The following is an 11,270-nucleotide window of genomic DNA, read 5'->3' as shown; positions in this document are numbered from 1 at the left end:
AAAATCTTTAGTACAAAGTGCCCAGGATAGGCTCAATATGTCCAAGCTCATGATGAGGAGTTAGTAGCCTCAACTTTAAAATATACTGATCAATAAAATGAAAATAATTGTGTTATCTTAAAATTGTGTATTAAAGATTTTGCTGTTGATGCTGCTGCTGCTGTCTGTCTGCAAACAGTTTTTTTTTTTTTTGCTAAGCTGTATTGCTCACATTTTGACAATGGAAAAAAATGGAAACTAGCCAGTCCAACACCACAAAACAGAGCATTCTCTCAGCTTGGGGGAACATCAGATTGAGAAGAAGGAGGCATTGCACTGTGGCAATCCCTAGCTGTTGGAAAGGCCCCTTGGGGACTATGGCAGCTGGTACAAATTAACTGTAGTCCTGAAACTGCTCCCAAGTATCAAGATCTGGGAGCTGCCCAGAGTGGCTTTGAGACACCTTTTGTCCCAATCCACTGAGCATTTCCACTGATCCCAATGTTTTTTACACAAAGGCTCAAAGTCTGTATAACATTGAATAGGACAGCAAAAATTGCAAAAGTGACTCTAAAGTCTAAAGAGTCTGCCGTTTCTTTTTCTGGTTGTGTGCAAACATGGTGGGTGGATAAACAGAAATCTGAGACTGGCAGTGTTTGTTAGGTTAGCTAACTGCAGCTGAAGAATCAGACAATGAAGAGCAGAATAAATTAAACATGGTTTATGCTCATATTCTAGCTACAGTAGCTCCCAGAAGCCCCTATCTGGACTAAGGTCTCACAGTACTGGGTGCTGTACAAACATACTGGTATAGGTTCTTAAATAAAATAATATTAAGATAAGCTCCGTTTGAACCTAAAGTGCTTAACAATTTCCTTTTAAAGATTCTGGCAAGTCAATAAGAGGCCTCCATTTGGTATCATACAACTGTACATGCCTATAGCTTGCAGATTAGCCAGTGATAGTCAAAACTGGTACATAAATGTTAGTCTTTGTCAGTAGGTGGCTATTTTCACTTGGCATCTGAGGCAGTGAGAGCCGTGTATTTTGGGTACTGTTCTTTCTCTTTGAAGTGGAAGCAGTATATCAAATATTTTAAAAAGCAGTTCTCATGACACCATTATGGGCTATGTATAAATAAACAGCTAAAAAGCTGTTCCTTCTCAATGCTCATTTAACATAAATTACACAAGCGCTGGAGGCTGGTGAAAAGAAAAAGGGGTTAGGAATTACTAACTATACCCCTATGGCTGATTATTCCATAAATGTCAACTATGCACTTCCTTTGAAGCATCCAGTACTAGCGGCCCATTATCCTATTGTCAGACAAGATATTGGCTATCTTATGTTCATAGTTTTGCCAGTGTCACGTGGTGACAGGAATGTCGCATTAAGAATGCACCACATCCTATGCCTTGGGGGTCAGTTTGTCAGAACATGTCTTATTTACTCCATCTGTTCTTTAGCATAAGAAAATTGTGGTTTCTTTGACACTTGTTTAATTAAGAACAATCAGCCTCTTAGGAGAACATTCTGGGAACAAAGGTGCTCCAGGATCACAGTAAATCAGCATAATCTTAATGCCTAGACAGAAAGATTACCCAGTCTCCAGTTTTGAGAAAGAGGCCTGGTGAATCTCCATCTCTTCGTTAAAGGAGAGGAGGAAAAGTCAGACTTTTTTTTACCTTTTCTAGGAATAGGAAAACTCCTAGAGAGAATGTCTGATTCCTCTGAGGTCTGAGCTACAGTGAACCTTCTTTAGGCTACAAGCTTCAGTTTAACCTGGAGACTGCAGCAGCCTTAGGGCTTGCTACACTTGCGAGTTACAGCGCAATAATGGAGACCTGGGTGCACTAGCTCACTACCCGTCCACACTGGCAAGGCATATAGAGCGCTCTGTAGGCATGTAGAGCTCCGTGGCTACAGCGCTAATGGTACTCCACCTTGGCGAGTGGAATAATGTTTGGTGCATCCCCACTGGAGCGCCGCGGCGCCAGTGTGGACAAGGTGTTGCACTACTGCTCTCTGATTGACCTCTGCAAACGTCCCATAATCCCCTTAAGTCAAGTGGCCACTCTTGTCATTGTTTTGAACTCACTGTAGGAATGCAGATATGCCCTTTCTAAGCTCCATTTCTGACAGCTGGCTGCTTATCTGCTCCGGGACAAAGGAACCATTACTGAGGAATGCTGCTTGCTTTGAGTGAGTGAGAGAGAGGCCGGGGGGGCGGGGGAAAGAGGGAGGTCTGCTACTGAACTTACAAGACAGCATGCTGACATGCTCTCAGCCCCCCAAAAACCCACTCTCTCTCCCTCCACATACACACAACACCCTCCCTGTCACACTCCACTTCATCCCCCGCATTTGAAAAGCAGGTTGCAACCACTTGTGTGCTGGGATAGCTATCACAATGCACTGCTCTTTGTGGCGTTGCAAGAGCTGCTAATGTGGCCACGCCAGTGCACTTCCAGCTGAGAGTGTAAACACTCGGCAGCATTTTCCCCTGCTGCGGTCTCCGAAGGCTGGTTTATCTCCCAGTGCTCTACAATTGCAAGTGTAGCTATGCCCTTAGACAAGAATATACATCTAAATATAAAGGTTCTAACCATTTCAGCTGAGCTAAGATCTTCTATTATCCACCTGACCCGCATATTCCTCTGCAGGGAGTGAGGTCTCCAGTGAATATACTCCTGTCGGTTGTGCATGTGCTGCAAAGATTTGAACAAGTTACTGCCTATGGTGCAACACCAGGCCATGTTACAGAACTGGGTTTATTTCCCTAAGGGCCCGACAACAGTGACTCTGCGAAGCACACTGGTGAGCAATTCTCTGAAGTGAGTAGCAGTTGTAACTGCTCACCAATGTGAGTAAAGAGGGCAAGAGTGGAGACGACACCAGGAGGCAGTATTGGAGACTTCTAAAGTGCTGCTGCAAACAGTGCACCTACAGCACCTTTCTAAACAAAGAGAGCTCTTTACCAGCTAAGCAATGTGCTTTCTGGATTAATGAGAGAGGCATGAAAAACTGGAATGTCATCTGTAGACTTGAACTGCAAGAAATAAGTACAACACTAATTGTCACTCACGGGAATGCGAGGGAGCTGCCACAGGCTAAACTGAACCAGTGACAGCCAGGAAAACAACTGAGAAGTGGGGAATAAAACAACAACGTGGGAAAGCATGCTTTGGGCTTGGCTTCCCCGCCCCGGATTGAGTGCCAGAACGGAGGCTAAACCAGTCCTGAAAAATTGCCATGAAAATTTGCCAGCCCAGTAAGAGAGTCAGGTCATCCATTCCAATAATATTTTACACACCCATGAAAAAAGGCAGTCGTTGCATTCAGTGAGTAGAGCAGACTTTTGCAAAGCTGGATCAAACCCTTGTGGACCCAATTTTGAAGCTCAGGTGACTGAATATGATGATCAAATCTCACCTTGAATGCTTAAATCAGCCCTTTGGAACTTGCGGGGGGAACTTAAGTTGCTACGTGCCAGTGAGTGTGCATAGATATGGGCCTTTTACTTAGGCTGAGGTTTTCAATCCTGCTGGAGGGATATGGATGCCGTTCCCATTAAAATTAATGGGAATCAGCTGTCCAAATCCCCTAAATGGCTTTGAAAATCTCATCCACAGCATGTAAATGATGGCTACTAAATCACAAGATAACTTTCTGTATTAGAAAAGAAACTTATTGAGGACATACAAGAACTCACCTGTCTTAATAACATATAAGCATGAAAACAGAGTAATGAGCAACAAATTTACACTGTCTGTTCATGTTCATACAATTTGCAGTGATAGTTCGTGTATTCAAGGGATTGGAACCTGGCCTGCCTGCACTCTGCCTTTGATTGTTACAATGTTCTCAACATAACCGTACATTTTATAGGGCAGTTTCAACAATAAATACTGTACACTGGAAAAAATGCTGTTCTGAATTTTAAACGAATCCTTTCTCAAGATCCCTTTCAACTGTGGAAGTGTTAAAACTCATAAGATTAAACCTACCCACTGACAGTACAGTAAAACATTTCCATTCCCACACCCCTGAAGGGTAAGCCCAACAAACCATGCCCAGGGTAAAAAAACCCTAAGGTAGATACATTTTATTAAACCTTGTGAGCAATTTTCCATGAAGACTCTTCTACTGAGGCCTTGATTTTGACAACCATTTGCCTTGCGCTATTGCTATACTTCCATAACATACATGCGACATTGATAAATACCATTGAGCTTAATTCAGACTTTTGGATTTAGGGTAACCTGGGTTCTGTGGGCCTTACTCCCCACCCCTTATAACCATACATTTTACACCCACTATGCACTGATATAAATGACAACAAAAGATACAAGGCAATGAAGAATCAGGCCTACTAGAAAATATGCTTTCTTAGCTACATCTGGGGTAAGTCTAAAGAAAACTATTAACCTCCATTGTTTGTCTTCATTGTGATAAAATTATCTTTAAACAATGATCCTTATTCCTAACTGTGATAAACAGATGTTTTGGGGTTTGGGATGGGACCTCATGATTCACAGCACATCAGATGGAATGGTGTAACTGTCTGGTGCTATCATACTGCAAACACATTTCTGTCTGTCCCTCTGGGGATCGGGCCGGGGGAGGGGTAGAAGGCCAGATTGGTACTATCACACTGCAAACACATTTCTGACAGCTACCCCAACTCCCATCGCCCATCCCCAACCCCAGGTTCAGAAATAGCTGAAGTCCTCAGGATACATGGGAGGAATGGGGGAAAAGGCAATAAGTGTTATGTGCTTAAAGCATGATTTGTTTTCAATGCAGCAGAGCTGTACAACACAAAAAATGAGTAGACAAATGTCTTTATGACTTAGCGCACATGCAGAAAATCAAAACATGATTCCAGTAACAATACAGGCAAAGACAGCACCTGCCACTACCCTGTGATTAAATGGGCCGTCCGTCACCCCTTGCTCTCCCACAACCCGAAACCTTGACCAGTTTCAACCTGAGGGATTGGCACTCCATAAACAGCCTTCCAGTGCAGTTAGCACCCCTGACAATGACTGGTGAAAGAAAAGAATGGCTGCATCCTCTCCCCATCCTCAAAAGCAAATGCTGATATGGTCTTTCAGAGATTGATAGCTCCCAATAGCAGAGGTTTGTAAACAAGCGTGAATAGTGAAGACAAAAGCATTGCACAATGACCACATTACAACTCGGCTGCCATCCTCCACAGCACAAACCCAACTCTTAGGTGATAACCCAGTGAAGGCACAATATGTGCAATGTCTCACGAATAAATGGCTAATGACCTTCAGCTGCCGGGAAGCAAAACCCTCACACAGCTATATAGCCCCAGAAGTATGTGCCAATGTTCCCTCATGTGCTTTTCATGTGCCCATTTGCCCACTGAGAACCAGGACAGTGTGCACTTGGATGGAATCCAGCTGCCTATACAGAGTTTGTAAGACAGACTTTCGTGTTCCCACATGGGACAGAAACATTCCCCTTTACCCTCACAAACATTATGGAGTGTGCAGCAAGTGCTGATTATACAATCGCATTTGCCACATTGGGTGCATAAGCAGCACAGATGACATTTCAACCTACCAAATGCACATCCCACGACCAATCTGCAGTACTGAAATTGTAACTGAATTCCCTTTTTCCAGGGCCATTGATGTCAGGGTATGGTTTCATGAGTCAAGTTATTAACAGGTAAGCAAGGTACCCCAAAATAACAGTTGGCCCAAACATACCATAAAGCACAATATCATTTCTGGGAAATAAAGTCCCTTCTTCCCCCTTCAAGTACAATTTAGATCTTCTCAACATCCCGAACCTTTCTATTGTTTATATTCATGTATCTGTCTCTGTGGTCCACCAAGCCTTGAACAATGAACAAATAAGTAGCCTTTTTGGATCACACACTCGCTTGTCCCTTGTGATAAGCAAAGTATTGGGATATGGGTGCCACAGATGGCCTCTGCACAGTTCAGAAACCTCATCCTCTCAAATCCAGCTGTTATTTCTGGACCTTTTCTTATATCAACCACTGATGGGCAGTGTTAATTGCCATACAAACCTGCACAACCACAAGCCTGGTGGTGCACTTTCCGATCCAAAAGTGGTTTGCAGTGGATGTATAGTAGTTTGGTGAGGCCAGCTTCCACAGAGCAATAGCCAACGCTTCAATAGTTCCCTGGCCTCCCTAAATTGAGTGTTCTGGTGCTGGAGGTTTGGTGAAAGCTCCTCACCCAGCTCCATGAATGTCTGTTTCTTCATTTGGAGGTTGTGAAGCCACTGTTAGTAATTCCAGATTTTCAAAATGATGTGATTCCACCACACCGTGCTAGTTCTCTTGCATCAGAAGCAATGATCCACCCAAGGTCATACAGTGGCAATACTGTCATACCTGTGCCATGTGAGCAGAATGAATTTTCAGTGACCCTCAAGATCATCCATTTTTGACATGTCAGAAAATTCTGCTGAAATTCCATCCAGAATCTTGCCAATCCACTACTCCCATACATAACCATTTGTCCCGCAATAAGGAGAAGGAGAAAAACCAGATCATCATTCCATTGCTCCATGTCTTCCATCCAGTTTGGCAGGCGAGAAAGGTGATCAGGAACGGCCATTAGCAATGTGCGATGGTGCGGGACGGTACCAACATCACACAGCAAAGCAGTTCCCAGAATCTCTCTTTGTGATGCCCGGAACCCTGGGATACTGCCCCTGAAATGGTAGCGCTAATGTTGTATAACAACAGGGCAGTGTGAACGCAGGTAAACACGCATACACAGCACTATACCCACATTCCAGGACAACATAATGTGGATGCAGGGCACAGTTATGGGGAGCATGCAAGAGGCCCAATAACCATGTGTACATGTCTGTGTGGACACAGCTTCAGGCAAACACCTGATACAGAAAATTTGAGCATAAACTCAGTTTAGTAAAGTTATAAGCAACTGAAAACATCCTTATAACGGGAAGTGCCAGTGAACCTAAATTTTAGGTAGAACTGCCCCACGTCCAATAATTTAGTCTTCTCTCCCTTCCCCACTAATTTCCCTTGTTTTGCTCTTTCCCAGCTCCACTCCTACTGGAGTAACTAATGATTTAGGCTGCATTGTGTTTCAAAGGGGCATTAGATGGAAGAGAATGGAGTTCTATTATAAACACAAATAAATGTGAGTTATTCTACAAATGTACGGAGGGATCTGAGAAAAAGAAAGGAAATTAGTTAAAAAAATCCTTTTACACGTTTTACACTTTTTTTTTATTTATTTTCTATTTCAGGTCATTTTGGCAGGTTTTTTTGCTTTGGCTTAATCAAGAGAAAAGTAGGAAGCAGCATGTTTGTTGCTGGCAAGCAGCTTGAATACTCTTAGACTGGGGAATTGGAGCAGAGGGATAGAAACCAGGATGGAGAGATTTGCATATTTATAGTATGCTGATAAAATAACCAATGGTTATGCAAATATCTGCATTCTCATTGGCTTACAGTTGTTAGCCAGCATGCAGGGATTTACATACAGTACAGTCAGGAGCAGTGATTATGCAAATAATCATTCAGAACCAGAAAGCTCAGAATGTAAAGGGGGGGAAAAAAATTGTTACATATCACTAATTCTACAGTATCCATGCCCTGAGTGGCTGAAACCAATCCACTTCAGTATAACAAGCCAAAATGAAATCAAAAGGAAGGGAAAGCAAATATTATTCAAGGAGGTGGTTACTAGATGGGGAGTAACTTCCTGTTGCTCAGGAAGCATATGCTGGTAGTAGGGAAAAGAGAAGTCATGAGTTCTGACAACCAGAATGATGCTAAATTCCAGTATTGCAAAATAATTCTTGTGAAAGGGAATTCTCAACAAAGCTGTCTCAACAAAGGGACAACATACTTTGTGTTTTCTGCAATCCTTTCATGATCGTTCTATCACTGCTGCTAGCAATAGCATGGAATCGACTTGCTGCCAGTATTTTTAATCAGTGTATCTAAGGCTGCACAGATGAGGTCAGGATGAGACCGTTGACATTGACATTCTTGCTGTTAGTAGTAGCAGAGCTTCTCTGTGGTAGATTTTCAGGAGGTGGCTTGATGCAGACACAGCTTTGAAGCATAGGATTCCAGATGAATGACTAATTTTTCAACCTAGTTATTTACTTCCCAGCCCTCTGAGTACCTAATTTTCATAATGACTACTGTTTTATCAGCTGTATAGAAGGTAGATTTGTCTGTTTTGACTAACTGGCATGGGATTGCAAGGGGTTTATATGAGCATGTTGTTTCTGCAAACAATCCTGGCCAACGGGCTCCCTGCATGTATCATTTAAGCTGTTTACCAACTAAAAACCTGTTCAAGTGCAAGGTGAAATACTGCCAAATTGACACGAAAACAGAAATACCAAAAAAGCAAAGACTAGAAGGCTGTTGGCCTGCACAAAGGAAGCTGTTCAAAAGGAAGCAATACTTGGTTTTGTGTGAAAAATAACGTCATGCTGGTTTTTATAGTAGAGGAAGCCTGGCTATATTCAGGTCTTTTCCAAAACAATGTAAAGAGGAGACATTGCAGCTGGATGGAAAGTGCAGCAAGAACCAAAATGGAGTTAAATAGTCCTTTACAGAGCCACTTAGTCTAGTTTCTTGCCATCTGAATAGAGATGTTTAGTAAGACAAGAGTTTCCTATTGATTAAGGCCAAGCTCATGTTTCTGCTTATGTGGATCTACAACTTCAATGTTAAATATCCATAATCTGGGCTAATCCATAAATCCATTTGTTAGCACTAGGGAGTTCTGTAGCTGCTGCTATGACATTTAGAGGTAACTTAGGCTTATCCAGACTGGAGTAATTTTTCCATTCTAATATTGTCCATGCCATTTTTCCCCTGAGATCAGAACTTTCTATTTAAGCAGGTTAGTCAAGGGATTAGATATTTAACTCATTCTCATGATGGGCCCAGGCTTCCCGTGAAATAGGTTTTGGGCTTTCTTTAAACATTCCCCCCCACCCACAAACCCAAGTGGACAAGGAACCGTGCTCATTTACAAGTTTTATTTTTCCTTTGTTACTTCATCCTTGTGTAGTAGAGGACTGTATTTGTTTGCTATTATCCAGTGGGGTAGTCTTACTTGGAGTCTGTAAATGACAAGAACTGCCTCGTCCCAGCTCTTTCCTGTTGAGGTCTGCATTCTTTAAGTATTTAAACTGAATTAGCTGATATAGTATTCTTATTCTGAATCAAGAGCTAGGGTTGAGTGTCTTAAGATGAAGTAGTTGTCTGGAAAGGTTAGTGAGGAGGAAAGTAGGCCTTTCACTTGGCATAGTGAGATTTGAAGCAATGTGGTTGATTTGCAGTAAACTTGGGTGAATTATTTGTGACTAAGGTCAAGTCTACACTACATACTTGGGGTGTGAAAAATCTACCCCCAAGCAATACAATCTAGCAACCTTAACCCCTATGCAGCACTAGGTCAGTGGGAGAGCTTCTTCCACTGACATAACCCCACCTCCATGAGAGAGGGTAGCTAAGCTGATGGGCAAGTGCTCTTGTGGTAGCTTAGAGCCTATATAGCAGCTGGGCTACTGCAAGTTTGTAGTATAGAGCTGCCCTCAGAACAGTCATTCACCTTTGTTAACCTAACACTAGGCCAGTTTCTGGCATTCCAAAGTGAAGAAAGACATCCCTGCATGGGACTAGTGTTGAGCTGTGCAGGGTGACTGGCCTGCTGCTATAATGGCAGAGGTGGGTAGTGTGGGATAAGATGGCAGCAGGACTAAAGTAGTTTTGTGCTTTAAAAGAAAAGCCTTCAGATTCAATTACCATGCAGATTTGTGCACAGCAAGTTAATAGAACATAATGCTCCATTTCAGAGCTAGTTACGAATTCTATTTTAAATTTTGCTATGAGCATTAAGTGAAACTAGAGTTTTGTAGACCAAGAAAAAAGGTTTTTGCATAAAGACCCTCTGGAAAAAAAGTTGTATGGTCTCATTGGATGGAGCCATTTTAGTTTAAGACTGTTACAGGAAGTCTTTATTCAGCTCTATACCACATCTGAGTTAGATCAGACACAACAAGGTATGGCAGTAAGGTGCAAATCAGCTAGATGCCTCCTTTCTCGGTAGTCTGCTCTTCTAGAGATTTTAAGGTTGCTGGCCCTAGTTCCATGCTGCAGTTATATATGCACGCTGGTGCTAGACTCCCCTTATCAGCAAGGTTTCCAAGCTTTGTTGTCCAGCTATCTTTGCATGGAAGCCAGTTTTAAGGGATGCTATTCAGTGCCTTTTGGAGGAGTTCAGGCTACTTAAGCAGAATTTCAGGTTGACTTTCAACAATTGCACATTACAGATTTGCCCATATTTCCAGCTGCTCTTATGAGAAATAAGCATGATCTACCCACAAACAGCTAAAAATGATCTAACTGCCACCTGTCACTTTAGACTAAGTTTGTACCACAATCTCTTTTGCTACAGAAAAAAAAAAAAAAAAAAGGGAAGTACTGCATTTGAATGGCTTTGTCCTGAATCAGAAGTTGTAACAGGGCAAATTATGCAGAATTAATGGCTTTGCCTACAAAAAAAAAAAAAATTGTTCAGCAGTTTGAGCTTTTGTATCTATATGCAGTAAAGCTTCCACCTATCCTTACCCAAGCAAATGTGACTTGGCACAAGTCCCACAGGGTCTTGAGTTGTAGGGAAAAAGCCATGGAGTGCAATATGAAACACATGAATGCAGGGGTGAGCAACATGTGGCCTGCCAGGCTCCTTGGCTGCCCCCTTATAAATTGCTGGGACACTAGAAGTCCTGGGGCAAAGCGGGATGCTCAGTCAGGCTGCCTGCCATGGCTCTATCCTGCTCCTGGCATATATAGAGTGAGTGGAAGACGAGAAGGAAAGCAGGTCTCAGTATGCTACCCCCAGCACCATCCTTGCAGCTCCCATTGACTGGAAACTGGCCAATAGGAGCTGTGGGGATGGTGCCTGCAGACATTGGCAGTGCACAGAGACCCACTGCCCCCCCTCCCACCAAGGGGGGGTGCAGATATATGCCAATGCCAGCAGCTGGCTCCTTCTGGGAGTGGCATGAGGCCACAGCAGGCAGCCTCCCTGAGCAGCCCACTGTGCTACCATCTGCCTGTGGTAAATGCCTCCTGGCCAGAGCCTACACCCCATACTTCCTCCTGCACCCCAACCCCCTGCTCCAGGTCAGAACCCCTCCTGCACCTAAACTCCCTCCCAGAGCCTCTACCCCCTCCATTAATATATGGCAAGGATGGACAGCCTGTGATGACTTAC

Source organism: Dermochelys coriacea, chromosome 5 (assembly GCF_009764565.3).
Source record: "Dermochelys coriacea isolate rDerCor1 chromosome 5, rDerCor1.pri.v4, whole genome shotgun sequence".
NCBI lineage: Eukaryota > Metazoa > Chordata > Testudines > Dermochelyidae > Dermochelys > Dermochelys coriacea.
The sequence above is the reverse complement of the archived record's forward strand: the minus strand, read 5'-3'. Positions refer to the sequence as shown.